The sequence below is a fragment of the Perca fluviatilis genome, chromosome 3, assembly GCF_010015445.1.
Source record: "Perca fluviatilis chromosome 3, GENO_Pfluv_1.0, whole genome shotgun sequence".
Taxonomy (NCBI): Eukaryota; Metazoa; Chordata; class Actinopteri; order Perciformes; family Percidae; genus Perca; species Perca fluviatilis.
In genome coordinates this window covers 11,395,075-11,414,914 of record NC_053114.1, presented here as the reverse complement: position 1 = coordinate 11,414,914, position 19,840 = coordinate 11,395,075, and the positions used below count along the sequence as shown (strand labels likewise).

The window sequence follows — 19,840 nt, the reverse complement described above, 5'->3', positions numbered from 1 at the left end:
CGCTACGAGCTAACGGTTGTGGTTAGCCAGCTCATTTCGGACTGTGACGTCACAGTCCGAGGCCGATTTTGAACAGCTCACTAGGAGACTGAAAGCAGGACACATTCAGAAACCTGTATCTCACTCAAAACAGCATGGATGGATTTTTTTCAAAGTTTGTATGTGTGTGGAAGCACCAGAGACACAAAAGAACACCCCAAATCCCAGAAAAAGTGTTTTTTTCATAATATGGGCACTTTAACATTGTGTTGACAGCCTGTTTTTCTCCCCTGCTGTGGCTCCTCTGTGTCTGTGTGACTGGTAGAAGGGTGCACGCTTTAAGTTACACTACTGGTCAAAAGATTTAGAACACCCCAATTATTCAAGTTTTTTATTTAAATTTTAGCGGTTCAAGTCCAATGAACTGTGGTACCATGCCCTCGTGAGCATTATTTGAACAGTATTGTACTGCAGAAAGTAGTGTGTTGCCATGAAAATGGAATGGAAGAGAGACAGACCATCATAACACTTAAGAATGTTGGTCTTTCCTACAGAGAAATTGCAAAGAAAGTCAAGGTGTCAGTGAGTACAGTATTCTTCACCATCAAAAGGCACTTAGAAACTGGGGGAAACTCTGACAGGAAGAGGTCTGGCAGACCCAAAGCCACAACAGAATCAGAAGACAAGTTTCTGAGAGTCAACCGCTTGCGTGATAGGCGGCTCACAGGTCCACTTCAAGCACAGCTTGATCGTAATAAGCAAGTCTCAGTTTCAACTGTAAAGAGAAGACTTCGAGCTGCAGGTTTGATAGGTCGAGTTGCAGCAAGAAAGCCATTGCTAAGACGTCACAATAAGAAAAAGAGGCTTGCCTGGGCCAAGAAACACTCCCAATGGACTGAAGACTGGAAAAAGGTGTTATGGACTGATAAATCAAAATTTGAAATCTTAGGTTCATCACGCAGGATTTTTGTACGCCGTCGAGTAGGCGAAAGGATGGTTCCTCAGTGTGTGACATCAACTGTCAAACATGGAGGAGGAAGCGTGATGGTCTGGGGCTGTTTTGCTGGATCCAGGGTTGGTGATTTGTACAGAGTGAAAGGCACCGTGAACCAAAACGGCTACCACAGCATTTTGCAGCGCCATGCAGTACCCTCTGGTATGTGCCTAGTTGGTCAGGGGTTCATCCTACAGCAAGATAATGACCCAAAACCTAAGCTATGACAGAACTACCTTAGCAAAAAAGAACAAGATGGTAAGCTTAAAAACATGGAGTGGCCAGCACAGTCACCAGACTTAAACCCCTTTGAGCTGGTTTGGGATGAACTGGACAGAAAAGTGAAAGCAAAGCTACCTACAAGTGCCACACATTTATGGGAACTTCTGCAACAGAGTTGGGAATAACTTTCTGAAGAATATTTGATTTCCATTGTAGAAAGAATGCCACGAGTGTGTTCAGCTGTTATATCTGCCAAAGGGGGCTACTTTGATGAGTCAAAAATTTAGAATACATTTTGGTTTATAAATTGATTCCATGATTTCTTTTTTAACTTCAATTATTTGTTCTATTCTTTAATTTCAGAGTACAATAAGACATTGAACTGCATGAATTTCAATACAAACTTGGAAAAATTGGAGTGTTTCAAAACTTTTGACCAGTAGTGTATGTTAACAGGGTACCCGCGGGGTCTTAAAAGCATTGAAAAAGTCTTCAATTTGATAATCTCAAATTAAGGCCTTAAAAGCCTTGAATTTGGTATACAAAGTCTTGGATTTAGTTACAAAGGTCTTATATTTTTTCCTTTCCTAGGATTAAGTTCATACCATAACAAAATTAACTCTTACTAATGTATACTAATTAAAAACTGACCAGAGCCCGTCGCTGGACGCACCGGAGGACCGAGACGCAAAGTAAACACGCCTCTCTGACCGCTACTGGGGGGTTAGCGGTTAAACTGAGCGAAGAATGTGCGGAATGTGTCGGGTGTTTCGAGCCTGGCTGGCCGCTCGGCGCCTTCAGACAAAGCTCAAGATAACAGGCTAACGGCTTATTAGCTAGCCAAACACCAAGCGGCTCCATTAATCTGCTTGGTGCGTCTTATAACAAACAGAGCGAGCAGCCGCCGGACTCTAACATTTGTTGATCCGTGCAGGATTTGTTTAGAGACCATGTGATCGGCAGGTAACGTTAAAGGTTCGCTGTTACTGTAGCGGAGCTGCAAGTAAACCAGGGCTCTCAAGTGTGACAGTGGCTCATTTTGGTCTTTTGTCACGCACTCCCACCACACATTGTATTTCTCACCCAGAAAAACTATTTATAATTTATTTAATATGCCGCAGCGCCCATAATTTTTCTGGCGCGCCGCTCTCACTATGGAACTGACAGGAATCAAGCGTGTCTCCCCTGGATTTCTTAGTCGAGCCTGCCACTTATCAGCCAATCAAAAGAAAAAGAAAGGGGCTACACAATATCCAATCAGAAAATAGCACTATTGTATCTGACAGTAATGTTACACATCGCAGATCAAATTCTTCGTAAAAGTCGTTATATTGTTTTGGGGACAATAACATGGCTGGATAGCTAGCTTGTCTTGTTGTTCAACATACTGTCAAATTATTTTTACTGATTGCCAACTGTACACAATGTTATTGACTTTGGATCTTGCTAGCATAGCGTTAGCTTTCTGGCTCGTAGCTAAACTGAAGGGTTCTATCAGCTGAGCGGACTATATAAATATCTCCGGTTGCTAAGGGAGGCAAGTCGTATCTAAGGTTCTTCCTAACTCCTGGTGGAGAGAACAGCGTTTGCATTGCATAAGAACCTGATGGATGGGAATGATTGTTCCAGGTATTAGTCAAACCGTCAGGCGTAACCAGGGAAACGGAGTTATTGTTTGGATAAACTTTAGATTTCGATTGTAAAACTAATTAAAATCTAACTAAAAAAAACTATGTTATTTGGCAAGTGACCATGGTATAAGCGGGTTAATGCCCTTCGAGGTGTCCATTGTCAGGTATTAATGGACTTCGGCGTCGGACAGTTCACGCCTCGCCGTCGACCATTAATACCTGACAATGGACACAAAAAAAAAAAAAAAAAAAAAAAAAAAAAAAAAAAAAAAATAAAAAAAAAAAAAAAATTTTTTTAAAGGGGCGATAGAATGATTATATAGGGTATTTTACACTGTTCCTTAAAGATGAACTGAACTGGAATTTGAGTAAAGGTGATATAACAGATGTACAGTACAGGCCAAAAGTTTGGACACACCTTCTCATTCAATGCGTTTCCTTTTTATTTTCATGACTTTACATTGTAGATTCTCACCGAAGGCATCAAAACTATGAATGAACACATATGGAATTATGTACTTAACAAAAAAGAGTGAAATAACTGAAAACATGTCTTATATTTTAGATTCTTCAAAGTAGCCACCCTTTGCTTTTTTATTAATAAGGGAAAAAATTCCACTAATTAACCTTGACAAAGCACACCTGTGAAGTGAAAAACATTTCAGGTGACTACCTCATGAAGCTCATTGAGAGAACACCAAGGGTTTGCAGTGCTGTCAAAAAAAGCAAAGGGTGGCTACTTTGAAGAATCTAAAATATAAGACATGTTTTCAGTTATTTCACACTTTTTTGTTAAGTACATAATTCCATATGTGTTCATTCATAGTTTTGATACCTTCAGTGAGAATCTACAATGTAAATAGTCATGAAAATAAAGAAACACATTGAATGAGAAGGTGTGTCCAAACTTTTGGCCTGTACTGTATTTTACTTTGCTACAATGATTAAAATGGCTGAATTTGTTAAAAGGGATAAAATGGTACATTGAAAGTGTTGTTGTTTATTGGGCGCCGCCATGTTGGAATTCCACAACCAGCTACGTCAATGGCATGGTAAGCAGCCATAGAATGTAAACAGTCTGTGGCTAACGGACATGGCTGAGGAAACGGCAACCAACAGGTCTGGGGGTCTTACTGTATTGCCCCTGGCTGCAGTAATGAATTGTATAGGCCTAAGGCAGCTGGGGTTACAATACATTTCCACAGGCTACCTTTGACAAGGAAACCAGTCCTCAACTCATGGCTAGCTGCCTTAAAACTGGCTAGCCCTCCAACAGCCCCTGGATTTCGAGTCTGTAGCGACCATTTTTTAGCGACAGACTATTTAGAGAGCTGTACTTTTGATATAACAGGGTCACTGGTGAGGGTTAAGTCCAACAGACTGAAACCTGAGGCCATACCCTCATTCATCGACTTTTCAGGCTACAGTACAGGGCAGACCGATAGACCAACGGCAAGTACTAACACCACCAATGCTATCTGCTGCAGAGACGGGGCGCTGAAACACTCACATCAGGCAGAGGACAGAGAGGTATGTTTAGTTGTTATCCAGCATGCTAGCAAGTCTACTAGGCAAAGGGCTGGATGTAAAGTTGTTGTCACATACACAAAACACGTACATATTCACTTACACGCACAAATAAAGCCTAACGTGTAGGCTTTATAGCGTCCAACCAAACTGAGACTGACACACTGGGCATTCATTGAAATTGAGTCACAAAACCAAGCTAGATACCACATGCTCCAACCTAGGGAAAGGGCTAGCGGCTAAACACGTTGGTAACACTTATGTCAAACTCCACAAGCTAGCACTCCGACCATAGTCTGTATGAATAAATCCTGACTCCGACGATATCACAGATCAATAATAATGTGTTACTAGCTGCTAACTAAACCACAGCAGGTCTGTAAACAGAATCCAATGTCCCTTTCTACTCACCCTGATGCTAGCTGATGTTCACCGCCTCAGGGCACATCGTTGATGCAGAGGGAGTTCAACTCACAGAAAAAGCTGCTACTTCCATAGTAAGAGGTATCTGTGCAGTATCCATTTGTGTAATATCCATCAACGACCACAAGGAAAAAATCTGCCAACTCTACACTAGCCTAACATAAACGGCAAAACTTGTGAATCCTCTGTGCATCTATGGTCAACCTGGGGTGACTCTCCTACGTGCAGCGAACTTTTTTTTCTTTTTTCAAACTTTATTTATTTTGGTTTTAACATTTTGCGTGCAGGTAACTTAACAAGCGATCCCATTGGATGAATTCGTCCAATCACAGATGGATTCAGTTGCAGTGTCCATGCTCCGGCAGCACCCACACACACACCAGTCACTTCCCCCCACACGATCCTGTACTGTAGGTGGAGCCTGAAACTGATCATCCTCCATGTGGTGGTAGTCAGACACTGCAGGCCTGTCCCTCACAGGCTCAAATGCGTAACCTATGCCATTAAAATTACTCATTTTCATGTGTATGCTGCACTGTAGCCTATATACCTTCGCAGGTCCTACCATGCCAGTGACGTCATCGAAATTATCAGCGTTCTAATCCTAACAAACGTAATTTTTGTGTTGCTTAAAAAAGCTATATTGATTTTTTTAATTCAAATTTTTAGTGTAATTCATTTTTATTTATCATAACCAACACGTTATCAAAGCAGATTATTTCAGTTCAGTTCATCTTTAAGGTCTCCTAATGGGGTATGTAACATTGGTTGGGCTGAAAATTGCCCGAATGCTATTTTATTGGGCCCTTAACTACCCTGTGAATATGGCTCTATTTGGAACAAGAGCTTTTCTTCCAAATATGGTATGCTCATGAATATTCAGAATGAGCTGCGCGCTGATTGGTTTGCGCAAACTACATAGAAACACATGGGAGACTCGACAGCAGGTCTCATATTTCAGACACTGCAAAGTTATACATTGTTTGTCGGGCTATTTCGTTATTAAATTCACTTCTGAGACTTTTTTAAGCGAGAAATCCACTATATAAAGCTCAAACATGGGCCATTTTAAGAAAATTGATGGCCAATTGCAAATTTGGTAAGACTGTGTGTCGGATTTCAGCGCCGGTGCTGCCTGTGTTGCTGCCTCGCCGACCGGCCTGCCTTCCTTCACAGACCCCGGCCTGCTATGAGGTACTTGGAGCTCCGTCACGACTGGCAGCCCACAGCACTCAATACCCGCGCAAAGTCACCGTCTTTTGGGCTAAATGGACAACCAAATGTTGCTGCCCTGACAGAGCTCCAGGGCCTGCAACTCGTCTCTTACTGCTAGCTACAGTAAATGGCCCGTGTGTGAGAGTGAGAGCGCGGTCAGCGAGCTTGTTACACCAGCAATCTCTTACCACATGTTACACACGTCACGCCACTTATACAACATCTACCTAAGGGTCTTATAAAGCTAACAACGGTGTCCGATTTCAAGTTAATGAATATTTGTGAAGACTTAGGTGTTTCGTTAGCTGCGACTGCCCCTTCAATTCTAGCTATATGTAGCTACAAATCACGGATAGTTAGCTTCATTTTCGGCGTAATTCGAGCATATTTACAGTTAGAATTTTGTCACGCCACGTATACAACATCTAGCTAAATGTCTTATAAAGCTAACAACGGTGTCCGATTACAAGTTAATAAATATTTGTGAATTTCAGAGGAATTCTAAGAGGAGGCTAGCTAGCTCTCATTGATAGAGCTACATCCAGCCGCAGTCTCTATCAATGAGACTCGCGGTCAAGCCCTGGAGCACTGTCAGAGCAGCGGCGTTTGGTAGTCCATTAGCCCAAAAACGGTGACTTTGCACGGGTATGGAGTGCTGTGGGCTGCCAGCCTAACGGAGCTCAATTGAGCTCACAGCAGGCCGGGGTCTGTGAAGGAAGGCAGGCCAGGCAGCGAGGCAACAACCCAGGCAGCACCGGCGCTAAACTCCGACACACAGTCGGACAAAATTTGCAATTAGCCATCCATTTTCGTAAAGTGGCCCATATTTGAGCTTTACATAGTTGATTTCTCGCATAAAAAAGTTTCAGAAGTGAATTTTGTAATGGAATAGCAGAGATTGAGAAGACTACCTGATCTTAGGTCAGTTGTGTAGCCTATGTACATGTTGGGGCGTGACCGTTCTCTTAGTACACCCATGGGCGTGACAAAGGAACAGGTCTTGGGAGGTTGACGTCAACTTCCAGCTTTGTTGAGATTCGCCCATTTTCAGCGGCAGTTTCAAAATATGAGATTTTCATAGTAAAGGGGTGTCAATGGGATTTTGAGCTTCTATGTATGTCCTATTTACCCACCGAACTGTCGTTATTCAACTATGACAGGGTAAAATCGGTTTTGCATTCTATCACCCCTTTAAGGAAGATGGTTTGATATTCGTAGTTTTATTATTAAAGGTTCACAAAGTCTATCTTACAACAATAGTCAGGTGCCCACATTATATGTACTGTGTATAGTATACCAGGGCTCTAGAGTACGACCAATTTGGTCGCAAATGCGACCAAAATTTGTAAGGGTGCGACCAAGATTTTTCCTAGGTTGCACCGGTGCACCTAACATCCTCGCATCCGCTGCCTCTCCACGAATGAAGCGATGTCGTTTATATCGATATGGTTTAATGTTGCGTTACAGGACTCATTCCTTCTGTAAAGCCGTGTCTGTGTTTGGATCTCTCCTCCGCGCAGCCCCGCCCCCATTCACACGGCTCCCCTGCAACATGGAGAGACACAGCGCCGCAGGTCCAAACTACTTACATTTGTCTACAGTTTTAATTGTTATTAACACAGCTTTATATTGTTAAGTATGAGAGGGAAACCTGTATTGGTACCAGTGTTTCCGCTGGTAACTCTCTGTTATTGCGGCAGACACGGCGAAAAACACATTAAATGCAACTAACTTCAGTTCGTTGAGTAATGGCGTGTAAGACGGAGCCTGCTGGATCATAGTTCATAAAAATGCAGCGCAGTGACGATACAGACATTTCATAGCCTACACAAGAGAGGTGTAACGCCGCTAATGAGTCAGCCGTCACTCTCTGAGTAGAATATGCTTCAGTCCATCGCACTCCCCCTGTCTTTCGGTCGTTCTTTTTATTTTTTTTTTAAGATTTCTGCCTTTATTTTGATAGGAAAGCTGAAGACATGAAAGGGGGGAGAGAGAGAGAGAGGGGTGGGGGGGGGGAATGACATGTAGGTGTAGATGTATCGCCATTCAGCGTTAATGGCGATGCGAGGAAAAATTTGGGTGCACCTAAATTTTGTGCTGGTGCACCTAAATTAAAAAAGTTAGGCGCACCAGTGCAACCAAGGCAAAAAGTAAGTCTGGAGCCCTGTATACAGTACAGGCCAAAAGTTTGGACCCACCTTCAATGCGTTTTCTTTATTTTCATGACTATTTACATTGTAGATTATCACTGAAGGCATCAAAACTATGAATGAACACACATGGAATTATGTACTTAACAAAAAAGTGTGAAATAACTGAAAACATGTCTTATATTTTAGATTCCTGAAAGTAGCCACCCTTTGCTTTTTTGATAGCGCTGCAAACCCTTGGTGTTCTCTCAATGAGCTTCATGACGTAGTCACCTGAAATGGTTTTCACTTCACAGGTGTGCCTTGTCAGGGTTAATTAGTGGAATTTATTCCCTTATTAATTGGGACCATCAGTTGTGTTGTGCAGAAGTCAGGTTGATATACAGCCGACAGCCCTATTGGACAACTGTTAGAATTAATATTATGGCAAGAACCAATCAGCTAAGTAAAGAGAAACGAGTGGCCATCATTACTTTAACAAATGAAGGTCAGTCCGTCCGGAAAATTGCGAAAACTTTGAATGTGTCCCCAAGTGCAGACGCAAAAAGCATAAAGCGCTACAACGAAACTGGCTCACATGAGGACCGTCCCAGGAAAGGAAGACCAAGAGTCACCAGCCTCAGAAATCGCAAGTTAACAGCAGCTCAGATTAGAGACCAGATGAATGCCAAACAGAGTTCAAGCAGCAGACACATCTCTAGAACAACTGTTAAGAGGAGACTGCACGAATCAGGCCTTCATGGTCAAATAGCTGCTTGGAAACCACTGCTAAGGAGAGGCAACAAGCAGAAGAGATTTGTTTGGGCCAAGAAACACAAGGAATGGACATTAAACCAGTGGAAATTTGTGCTTTGGTCTGATGAGTCCAAATTTGAGATCTTTGGTTCCAACCGCCGTGTCTTTGTGCGATGCAGAAAAGGTGAACGGATGGATTCTACATGCCTGGTTCCCACCGTGAAGCATGGAGGAGGAGGTGTGATGGTGTGGGGGTGCTTTGCTGGTGACACTGTTGGGCATTTATTCAAAATTGAAGGCATACTGAACCAGCATGGCCACCACAGCATCCTGCAGCGACATGCCATCCCATCCGGTTTGCGTTTAGTTGGACCATAATTTATTTTTCAACAGGACAATGACCCCAAACACACCTCCAGGCTGTGTAAGGGCTATTTGACCAAGAAGGAGAGTGATGGAGTGCTGCGCCAGATGACCTGGCCTCCACGGTCACCGAGCCTGAACCCAATCAAGATGGTTTGGGGTGAGCTGGACCGCAGAGTGAAGGCAAAAGGGCCAATAAGTGCTAAGCATCTCTGGGAACTCCTTCAAGACTGTTGGAAAACCATTTCAGGTGACTACCTCTTGAAGCTCATCAAGAGAATGCCAAGAGTGTGCAAAGCAGTAATCAGAGCCAAGGGTGGCTACTTTGAAGAAGCTAGAATATAAGACATGTTTTCAGTTATTTCACACTTTTTTGTTAAGTACATAATTCCACATGTATTTATTCATAGTTTTGATGCCTTCAGTGAGAATCTACAATGTAAGTAGTCATGAAAATAAAGGAAACGCATTGAATGAGAAGGTGTGTCCAAACTTTTGGCCTGTTCTGTATATGTATATTTCATTCTTTCTGTCCTCGTTCTATACGTATAAGTATATTCCAAAGTATATCTGAAGCTAATATGAGGCATCAGCAGTCCAAGACAAATATTTTTTTGTTTGTGTCTGTGCTGAGCTGTGGTAGAGGGACAGAACCACAAAGAGGGAATTTGGAACTAAAAGGCTGTACGATTGATTTGTTTATTTGAGTGTCCTGCACCATGTGGTGCCCAGCCCATATGTGTGATGAGTCACTGGACAGCAACAACAACCAGGATGGCCACATGACCAATCATAACATACAGTTCTACAAATTCAAAAGGAGAAACATGTCAAAATGTTTAGTTTACATAACAAGAAGGTTTTATTATTTTGCATACAGTGTTGCTTCCATGCAAAAACCTTTAATTAAAGGAGCCAGCTAAACATATTACCTTCAGACAACCAAAACTAATCAGTGTGTCTCGACTGCATTTTTTTTTCAAGTAAATAATTCTTCCAGTCAGCGATGATGGCAATGTAACACATTCATCATCCTCAACAACACGAAGATCACAGAAAGCACAAACGCTGCTCTTCGGGAATGCCTTTGAATCTGCCTACCTCAGTGGCAAGGTGCCAGTTCTCAGCTGAACAAACTGGGATCGTTGCCATGTCTGTAATGTCATTTTATTCAATTGAATTTTAATTTTATTTATAGTGTCATCATAACAGAAGTTATTTTAGGACACTTTACAGATAAAGTAGTTCTTGACCACACTCTATAATTTATACTCTATAAAATAATAATCAAGAAAAAACTTCCTTTAAACCTGGCAGAAACCTCAGACAGAACCAGGCTCTTGGTGGGCTGCTGAGAGTCTACACCAGTGCTTCTCAACCTTTTTGGTCCGAGGTACCCCACAGCCCTGTCAGATGAACTCACGTACCCCTTCATCGATTCCCAATGTGTGTTCCAAATTTATAACACTATTTATTATATAAAACAAGTTTTCATAAAATGTAACTGTCAATAATAAGGTTGGTATGGTCAGCAATACTACTACTAGCCTACTAGGCTAATTAGAGTGAAGTTGAATATTTCAACCATTTATCCACAAATTTTTCTTTTAGCTAACCAACATGTATCAAGTACATTACTTATAAGTTATCATTTGAACTATTTAGCCATTACTTTTAGCTATCTGTTTAAACTTATGTGCTTGCTTGCTAGCTAGTTTTCTCTTACCTAATTGCACATACCCCTGGTTGGGAATCACTGGTCTACACTGTTCTAGTTATTTAATAATTATCCCATTTGGAATCCTAAACACGGCACTGAGTGGTCAGGAATGTCTTCCACGATTGTCAACAACTTAATACCTTCATTTCTGACAATGTCGACAGGATCAGAGGGTGTGTAAACGTTCAATTCAAGACATGCTTTTAGATCAACATGTGTTGTGACAATGTAATCCACAGCAGCTTTTCCCTGTCTAGATATATATATTATTATAATTTTCTTGGTTTAACCTCCCAATAAGCACTCAGCTTTTACAATCCTTCAGAAATTCAATAAGGGTCTCTCTGTGTTTATTTACACCCGTGTCCAAACCAACTCTACACATCTAATTGTAATTTTGGACTTAAGTACCAAACGCCCTGGAAGTGTCTGACGTGTGTGTTTTGAAGTACACCTATCTATCTATCTATCTATCTATCTATCTATCTATCTATCTATCTATCTATCTATCTATCTGTATCTATAAATTGCAGGAAGGTCTGTCCTGTCTGTCTGTCTGTCTGTCTGGGTGTTATGCACATATCTCTCGAACCATTAGTGCGATGGATTTCAAACTTGACAGGTGTCTTGCTACGGGCACGAGTAAGTGCTGTGCCAAGTTTGACGTTGTTTGGATTAGAAATGCAAAAGATAAAAGGTAAAAGAAGCACACATTGGCTTTTGGCGCTCCAGCCGCTGGCCACTCCCCCTCTCACCCTGGGGACCAGATACTTTGGCAGCTAAAATGTCCTTCACTCAAATGTCCTTCACTCAATGCGAGAAAATCTCAGAGTTGAACCGGGCAAACACATCAGTTTTCATCAGACTCACCCTGGGTCGAGTTAATGAAGTCGCTAAAATAACCCCACAAATCAAATCCCCTACTTCACCGTTAACTGTCAAGCCACTAAACCTGTATGGAAATGAACACCTCTGCTGAAATGTTAAATTCGTTAACGATCTGACACGAGACAACACCGTCTCTCTCTCTCTCTCACTCACTCACTCACTCACTCACTCACTCACTCACTCACTCACACACACACACACACACACACACACACACACACACACACACACAAACACACACACAAGGTCCGGTTCTGGTGGTTGATGAACGCAGATATGTGCTGATTAGTTCTCATAACGGGCCGGGTGGGTAGTGCACTGCCATGAGTCCATGAGGCTAATGTCTGATTAGGCTACTCCACATTTTCATTGTGATATTTTGTGATTACCTTCTGAATCTGCAGCGTTCTCTGTCAGGTAAATACAGTAGTACAATGTCTTCCTCTGATGTAGAAGTAGCCTACACTGTAAGTCAGTAGTAGGCTATAAAGTAGAGATGCACATTACGTGGTTTGGGGTCCTTCCGTAAGTCATTTTGGGGTACAATTTGGTTTTGATGAATTCTACAAGCAGCAATACAGGCACGTTTTCAACGGGCACTGCACTAGTTGTTTTAAATGGCTGAACACCAAAAGCGTTATGATCCACGTAGACTACTACGACCTTGTTTGGAATTTGGAGCATCAAATGAGGACCCAGCGCAACCAAAGCGCCTTTTACTGTAGCCACACTACGTTTGGAAAGAGTTACTGTAATGATGTCATTGGAATCAAAATTTATATTAATTAATTTATATTCATGCGCCTTACTGCCTGAAACTGTTGTGCACTCTCACTGCATGTCTGCCTCTATGTCTTTCCTCTCTGTCTCACTGACTGACTGAGGTCACTGTGAGTTGTCAAATCAATTAAACTGGTCACACCAGGTGTGAGAGCAGCGCCTTAGCAGTGCATATACACCACGGAGATTGGCTCTACAAACTTCTATTTATATGTTTTATGGTGAAACACGAGAGCAGAGGATATTTATGATTGTGTGAATCAAGCTCATAATTTCGCAGCGGCGGTGCGCCTACATACCTTTGCAGAATGTCACGGCAGTGTCTGGAAGTTTCTTTAAAAAGCCCAAGAATATTTGTGACGCCGTTCATAAACAATTTGACAAATGGAGGGATTAATGCGGTGGAGGATGGACAAGCAACTAGGGGTGGGAATCACCAGAGGCCTCACAATACGATATCATCACAATCCCCCATCCCCCATATTATAATGTAAATATTTACAATGTTTTAGTGGCCTCCACTGCACTGCAGAAAAATAAAATCAATCATGTGTTTCATAATGAAAAGTGACTTTAGGGTCAGCGCCTCTGGTAATCTAGCCTATTACCTTGTTCTCTAGTCTATATTAATTATTTAAAAAGTGAAAATAAATGAATTCAAATTACATGTCTTAATATTAAAAAAATTTAATGAATTTAATGGGTAGCTCACCTGGTAGAGCAGGCGCCCATAAATAGAGGTTTACTCCGCGACACAGCGGCTGTAAGTTCGACTCCACCCTGCGGCCATTTGCTGCATGTCATTCCCCCTCTCTCTCCCCTTTCATGTATTCAGCTGTCCTATATAAATAAAGGCATAACATGCAAAAAATAAAATCTTTTAAAAAAAAAAAAAAAATGAAAATGAAAGGTAATAATAGGCTAGAATATGATGGAAGTTTTACGGCCATGTCCATCATGGGACAAAGTTTAATGCAACCACTGATAGGGGTATCTGTAAAATACAAAACATTTGCCTAAATATACTACTGGTTCTGTGGTGTTAGTACTTCAAATCTGATGCCTGCAGTGTGCCATAGGAGCGCCAATTATCTCTTTTGGTGTGTTTGAGCCTTAACTCAGACTGATGAAGCCTCAATCTGTATTAGCATTAGCTAAAGTTTTGAATGTATTATTGCACAGAATGAGGAATGTGGATTTTGTCCCCATCACTTACTGTGCTAACATTTCTTTAGGAAGAAGAATACTTTTCAGGGCAAGTGTGGAAAGGAGGAGTACAGCAAGCAAAACAATTTCAATTGTACATATAGGCACCTGACTATTGTTTTGAGACTGACTTGAAAAATGTTAACCCATCATTTAATACAGGAGTGAGAGTTAGGGGTGGTTATTGTCAGGAGGACTGGAGAGAATTTCACGCTCCTGTGAACAGAGGTGTCAAAAGTATTCACATTCATTATTCAAGTAGAAGTATAGATACTAGGGTTTGAAGACTTCTGTAGAAGTTGAAGTATCAACTCAAGCTTTTTACTCAAGTAAAAGTGTAAAAGTATGTGTTTCAAAACTACTTAAAGTATAAAAGTAAAAGTAATGTAAGGGGAAAAAAATGCCATAAGGACAAAAGTTTAGCCCGCACAGGGGCCTATAGTGCACTACCCCACCTCCACAAAAAAAAGGAAGCACCTTATTCAATTGTATTTGTCTGTTCAAAAATATAAAACAATAAAAAGTTGATCTATAAAAAAAAAAAGAGCACAAGGCGACATAGAACGGCTTGTGTATTGCTAAGGCCACAGGGTCAAAATTAAAAATGTAATAACGATAACTTATAACAATTACTTATTTCAGGCTGAGTCTGTTTTTCAGACAACGCTAGCTACAGTCTGGTGTTAGAATCCTCTCCAGTGAAATACAGACACACTTTTACACCATTTAGCTGTCAGCATTTTTGTTTACTCCAGCTGCTAGCTAACGGTAGGCTAACGTTACCTCAATTCAATTCAATTTTCAATTCAATTTTATTTATAGTATCAAATCATAACAAGAGTTATCTCGAGACACTTTACAGATAGAGTAGGTCGAGACCACACTCTATAATTTACAAAGCCCCAACAATTGCAGTAATTCCCTCAAGAGCAAGCAGTGCGACCAGTGCGACAGTGGCGAGGAAAAACTCCCTCTTGGGAAGAAACCTCGGACAGACCCAGGCTCTTGGTAGGCGGTGTCTGACGGTGCCGGTTGGGGATGCGATGAACAGTGGCGATAATAGTCACATTAATAATAGAACAGTGACTTCAAATGGTAGTCGTAGTAGTTCATCTCATATCAGGGCGCTGCAGGGCATTACAGGATGTAGCGTGGCCCAGCAGAGCATGGATGGACGTAGCAGGAAGCAGCAGGGTTTAGCAGGATGCAGGATGACATTGCAGGGCACCGCTGAGCTCAGCAGGGAGTGCAGCAGGACCACGGCGACAGCTGCAACCAGGATCTTGGTGCCAACGTTCTCCAAGGAAATACGCTGGGGGAAAAAACATAAGGACTCCGGGGAGTAAACTCCCCAGAAGCTAGGATTAATAACAAGCATTTCTGGAACGGGATCCACACAAATGGTAATAGAAAGGGAGAGGAGAGAGCAGCTCAGTGTGTCAAAGGAAGGAAGTCCCCCGGCAGTCTAGAACTATAACAGCGTAACTAAGAGAGACAGGTCATAAGGAGAGGTGGCCTGTTCGGGCTTGAAACTCTCCCCTGCCGGATTGGGCTGTGCTGGCCTGCCTCCCTCTACTTTTGTTATATATTATTAATCTAACAATTATGAAGAGAAGCAGGTGGGCCAGTTAGGTGGACACTGCAACTCCTCACTCCCTAACTATAATCTTTATCAAATAGGAGAGTTTTAAGTTCATTCTTGAATGTGGTGACAGTTTCTGCCCCCCGAACCCAGATTGGGAGCTAGTTCCATAGGAGAGGAGCCTGATAACTAAAGGCTCTGGCTCCCATTCTACTTTTAGAGACTCTAGGAACCACAAGTAACTCTGCTTTCTGGGAGCACAGTGCTCTAGTGGGACAATAAGGTATTAGGAGCTCTTCTAGATATGATGGTGCTTGACCATTTAGAGCTTTGTAGGTCAGGAGAAGGATTTTAAATTCAATCCTGGATTTTACAGGAAGCCAATGCAGAGAAGCTAATACAGGAGAAATATGATCTCTTTTCTTAGTTCTTGTGAGAACACGTGCTGCAGCATTCTGGATCAGCTGGAGAGTCTTAAGGGACTTATTTGAGCAACCTGACAGTAGGGAATTACAATAGTCCAGCCGGGAAGTAACGAATGCATGGACTAGTTTTTCAACATCGTTTTGAGACAGGATATTCCTAATTTTGGCAATGTTACGAAGATGGAAAAAGGCTGTTCTTGAGGTTTGTTTTAGATGGGCGTTAAAGGATATATCCTGATCAAAAATAACCCCTAGATTTCTGACAGTAGTGCTGGAGGCCAGGGCAATACCATCCAGAGTAGCTAAGTCTTTAGATAATGAGGTTCGAAGGTGTTTAGGGCTAAGCACAATAACTTCAGTTTTGTTAAGAGTTTAACATCAGAAAATTATAGGTCATCCAGGATTTTATATCTTTAATGCACGCTTGAAGTTTACCTAGCTGATTGGTTTCGTCGGATTTGATTGACAAGTATAATTGGGTGTCATCCGCATAACAGTGAAAGTTAATTGAGTGTTTCCTAATAATATTACCAAGAGGAAGCATATATAAGGAGAATAGAATTGGTCCAAGCACTGAGCCTTGTGGAACGCCATGGCTAACTTTAGCGTACTGGGAGGATTTATCGTTAACATTAACAAATTGAGATCGATCAGAGAAATAAGACTTAAACCAGCTTAGAGCGATTCCTTTAATGCCAACTAAGTGTTCCAATCTCTGTAACAGGATTGTATGGTCAATAGTGTCAAATGCAGCACTAAGATCTAGTAGAACAAGAATGGAGACAAGTCCTTTGTCTGCAGCAGTTAGAAGGTCATTAGTAATTTTCACCAGTGCCGTCTCTGTGCTATGATGCTTTCTAAATCCTGATAGAAAGTCATCAAATAAACTATTGCTATGTAGAAAATCACATAACTGATTAGCAACTACCTTCTCAAGGATCTTGGATAAAAAGGGAAGGTTAGATATAGGTCTATAGTTTGCTAAGACCTCAGGATCGATGGTGTTTTTTTTTAGAAGAGGTTTTATAACGGCTACTTTAAATGACTGCGGTACATAACCTGTTAATAAGGACATATTGATCATATGTAGTAATGAAGTGTTAACCATGGGTAGCGCTTCTTTGAGTAGTCTTGTTGGGATGGGGTCTAAGAGACAGGTAGATGGCTTAGCTGAGGATATCTTTAACATTAATTGTTGAAGGTCTATAGGATAAAAGCAGTCCAAAAAATATGTCGGGACTAGTCGTTCTTTCTAGCGGTCCTGCGTTTAAAGGTGAACCGTTAGAAGTTGAGGGCAAAAGGTGATGGATTTTATCTCTAATTGTTATAATTTTATCATTAAAGAAGCTCATGAAGTCATCACTACTCAGAGCTAGAGGAATAGATGGCTCAGTAGAGCTGTGACTATCTGTCAGCCTGGCTACAGTGCTGAAAAGAAACCTTGGGTTGTTCTTATTTTTTTCTATTAGTGATGAGTAATAGTCTGATGTGGCCTTTCTTAGGGCCTTCCTATAGGTTTTGAGACTTTCTTGCCAATCCAAATGAGATTTGTTCACTTTGGTGGAATGCCATTTACTTTCTAGGTTTCGCGAGATTTGTTTTAATTTGCGAGTTTGGGAGGTGCTAGTTTCCTTTGCTTCATCATCTTCTTTTTGAGGGGAGCAACAGAGTCTAAAGTCATCCGTAGGCAGGTCGTAGCACCGTCTACAAATGTATCAATATTGAGAGGGACTAAGGTTAAAGGAGAATTCCGGCCAATTTTTATGTTAATCTTGATTGCTATAGCTACGCGAGTACTTTCGATAGAAAAAACCCTGACCCGAATCAGTGCAGGTAACACGGAGAAGCTGCAGCTACGTACGACAAGCGTCCCCTGAGCTAAAACGGCAGTGCTCGGGGCAAGTTTTAGAGTGCCTTTGTGCCTCTTAACAGGCACAAAATGCAATTAATATGTCTGTGCCACATGAATAGGGCCCTTACGTGTCAACAAGATGCGTTTTCAACTCAGACATTGTTTAAATTCACCTACCCTGGTCCCTGTCTCGATCCTGCCGGTAGCTAGCTTGCCCTGCTAGCTGATAGCCGTTAGCTGCTAGCTGCCGTCCGGTGAGTGTATTCAGACAGGCTTCTGTGATAATCATCCCAATAACAATCCACAGAGCGGTGGTGGTGTGGCTATGTCCTCCAGAGGACAGGTCATGTCACGTCTTGAAGTGTATTCCCCCCTAAAAAAAACAGTAGTGCGGTAGTAGCTGTTAGCTGCTAGCTGCCCTCCGGTGAGTAAGTAAAATAAATCAATTTTATTATCTGATATCAAATCGTTTACCAATACTGCTTTGGAAGACAGAGATCTAATATTTAATAGTCCACATCTAATTTTCCTGTTTTGTTCTATCGTTGCAGTCGTTTTAATTCCAATTAGGTTGTTAAGTATAGCGCTTCTTTTGTTTACTTTTGATTTAACCGATCTGAGCCGGGGGACAGACACCGTGCTTATTAGACTATGAGTGGGCGACTGCTCCAACGGAAGCACAGAGGGGCGCATTGCACTGCACCTCTGATTACTAATATCAAACTTGGGTTGTCATGGTTTATGGACCGATAATAGACTCGGTCAGATTTTTAGAAATGAGAGCGGCTCCGTCCCAGGTGGGATGAATGCCGTCTCTGAGAAACTGTTAGAGAGGCGAAGATGCTCCGGTTTAGAGCGAACGTCATCATGTGCACTCCCTGGTTTAGATCTAACGCTACGCTTCCCTCGGACAGTCACCCACTCGCCCGGCTGCTCGGGGTCTGCCGGGGGACAGCTAGCAGAGGCTGCAGAAGCTACAGTATGAGCTACATGGCGCTGGCTAGCTACGGAAGCATATGATTCTGTTTCCATGGTGCGGAGCCGAGCCTCAAACTCACTAAGCCTTGCCTCCAGAGCAGCGAATATACTACATTTATTACATGTATCGTTATCACTAAAGGAGGCAGAGGAATAGCTAAACATTTCACACACAGAGCAAGAAAGAGGAGGAGAGGGAGAGGAATTAGCCATTGCTAATGGCTAAGCTAAAGTAGCTAACAGCGTTTTAACAATTGTAAATTCAGCGAGTCAGTCACTGTAAGTGAAGCTAAGTATAAGTGCTTGAGTAGAACAATTGTAATTCAAATGCAATCCAGGCAAATAGCTGCTAATTTAAACAATAAAGCAGAGTTGAGTACGTTTTTGCTGGAGCAGCAAACTAGCGTTTGTAACACGGGAACACCGGAAGTGCTGTCAAGTGTACTGTTAACTAGCGTCCCGTGCGGCGATGTTTTAGTTGCCTCTAGCGTCCGTTTTTGGAGCACTAGAGAGAAGCGCAGTCATTTAAGTGGCACCTAAATAAGGCACCGAAATCCGTGTTGCTATTCGGTCCGGTAGATAACGGTCGTTAAGGCACCGGTGCCTTATTAGCACCGGGTCTGTACAGGTGCGAACCAATAGGGTGTCGGAATGGTATATGTTTATACTTCTCATCCAACCACAATCAAATTCACTCTATCCGGATGGCGCGATTTATTTGGATAGGTTTTTTTTGTGTGTGTTTTTTGGAATGACAAGCCGGAATGAAAACAAGCCAAACTGAAATAGGAGTAACGAGGCTATTTTTAAAGGGGTGATAGAATGATTATATAGGGTATTTCACACTGTTCCTTATGGTCTCCTAATGGGGTATGTAACATTAGTTGGGCTGAAAATGGCCTGGTTGATATTTTATTGGCCCTTATGCATCCCTGTGTTTTGGCCCTATTTGTAACAAGAGCTTTTCTTCCAAATATGGTATGGTCATGAATATTTAGATGAGCTGCGCGCTGCTTGGTTGAGCCTTAGCCCCGTACACACACATAGAGAGCGGCTGATTGGTTGAGCGACTTCGCCATACACACGCATTAGAGTTCGGTGTGCTGATTGGTTGGGGCGAATCTCCAATACACATACATTAGAAACACGACAGAATCTCATATTCCAAAC

The 19,840-nt window shown here is 42.0% G+C and overlaps 1 protein-coding gene across 18 annotated transcripts in view; it reads left to right on the top strand.

Moving 5' to 3' along the window:
- The window catches only part of celf1 (cugbp, Elav-like family member 1), a 75,684-nt gene that overhangs the window by 48,446 nt on the left and 7,398 nt on the right, over nt 1-19,840 (top strand). The gene's annotated exons all lie outside the window — the stretch shown is intronic.